Below are 1,812 nucleotides of genomic sequence, written 5' to 3' on the forward strand. Positions count from 1 at the left end.
GCAACCTCCAACTCTTGGGCTTAAGCAATTCTCTTGCCTCAGCCTCCTAAGTAGCTGGGACTACAGGCGCCCAACACAACGCCCAGCTATTTTTTGTTGTTGTTGTTGTAATTGTCATTGTTGTTTGGCAGGCCCAGGCTGGACGGTGTCCTAGCTGCTTGAGCTATAGGTGCCAAGCCTAATTTTAGTTTCTTTTCTCTTCATTATTCAAGGTCTGTCTTTTTAAATTTTGGGCAGTTTCATTTACTTTGTACATTTTATAATACTTTTCTTCTTCTACTTCTTTGTTTTTGAAATGTGGTCTTGCTCTGTTGATTAGGCTGGTCTCAAACTCTTAGGCTCAGTGATCTCCCTGCCTCAGCCTCCTTAGTAACTGGGATTACAGGCATGAGGCACTATACCTGGTCTTGTCTAAAAAACAAACTTATTATTATTATTTTTTTTTTTTTGAGATAAAGTCTGGCTTTGTTGCCCAGGCTAGAGTGCCATGGCCTCAGCTTAGCTCACAGCAACCTCAAACTCCTGGGTACAAGCAATCCTCTTGCCTCAGTCTCCCAAGCAGCTGGAACTACAGGTGCCCACCACAACCCCTGGCTAGTTTTCTTATTTTTAATAAAGATGAAATCTTGCTTTGCTCTGGCTGGTCTTGAACTCCTGAGCTGAAATGATCTTCCTGTCTCAGACTCCCAGAGGGCTAAGATTACAGATGTGAGCCACTGTGCCTAGCCATTTAAAAATTTCTTAATCTTTTATTTGTTGGGGTCAAGCAATCTCTTTTACTTTTTTGGGGGGGGGGTAAGGCAAGTGTAAAACAGGTTTATTGAGGAAGAGAAAGGTAAATGTACAGAGTAAGAAAGTTTACAAAGCAGGAGACATCCACCATAGACAGTGAATGAGTCTCCATTGCCAGGGCAAGTAGGCAAAGAGGCAAAGAAGCCTCTTTTACTTTTAATTCATTTTATTTATTTTATTGTTAAGCAGTGGTTCTGTTTTTCTTGCTCCTTAATATACCTGAGATATATAAAACATTCCCATCAGTGACAATGGCTCCTTATACTAGAGGAAACCTGGATTTTGTTATCCAAATCGAAATGCTTTTGAAAGAGAAATGGAACACTATTACTAATTATGCCTGAACAACAAGTATAAAGCAAGATTGCTCCAGGCAACACTGATAGTGTCTCTATAAAATTGTACAATGGCACTTCTGCCCACAGATTTGCCTTGTCTGCATTTTCCAGGCTGACTCAACAAATGCTTAACTATAATCTCTACTGCAGCCATGGTTTGCAGTAATTTATCTGAGCCAGTTGATTCTGGTGCGAATTCTGCCCATGTGGTGTTATCTGGTACTAGAAGCCAGACTCTTTTATCACAGGAAACTGGTTAATCTTACCACCCCTTTGCTCATTAGAGCTAGGGTTGTTCATTTGGGGTCATCAAAATAAATTGTCAGCTATCATCTCTTAATCGTAAATGACATAGAGATAATAGCTGTATCTTTACAGTTCTAGGAGAGTTCCTGGAATGTACTCCCCCTTATCCTCTGCACCAAATGAACCCAATCTGTGAGCTTTTCTTCTGAGGTTTAATATCGTGGATCTGCAGGCGATCTGGATTTGAGAGAAAAAACTCCCTTATTTTCAAGGCAATAGATGCTTCTTTCTCTTTGAAGTCAGAGTGTTGGCTGAGGCGAGGATCAATTGACCATTCTAATCTCTATCAGTGTTACTTGTCAGGATCTTATAATGGGAATCATTACTTTCTTTTTAAAATTTGGTTTCAATCCAGTAAGATGGATAAGAGAGGCTC

This window comes from Otolemur garnettii, unplaced genomic scaffold (assembly GCF_000181295.1).
Source record: "Otolemur garnettii isolate 467f Iridium unplaced genomic scaffold, OtoGar3 scaffold00043, whole genome shotgun sequence".
NCBI classification, from domain to species: domain Eukaryota; kingdom Metazoa; phylum Chordata; class Mammalia; order Primates; family Galagidae; genus Otolemur; species Otolemur garnettii.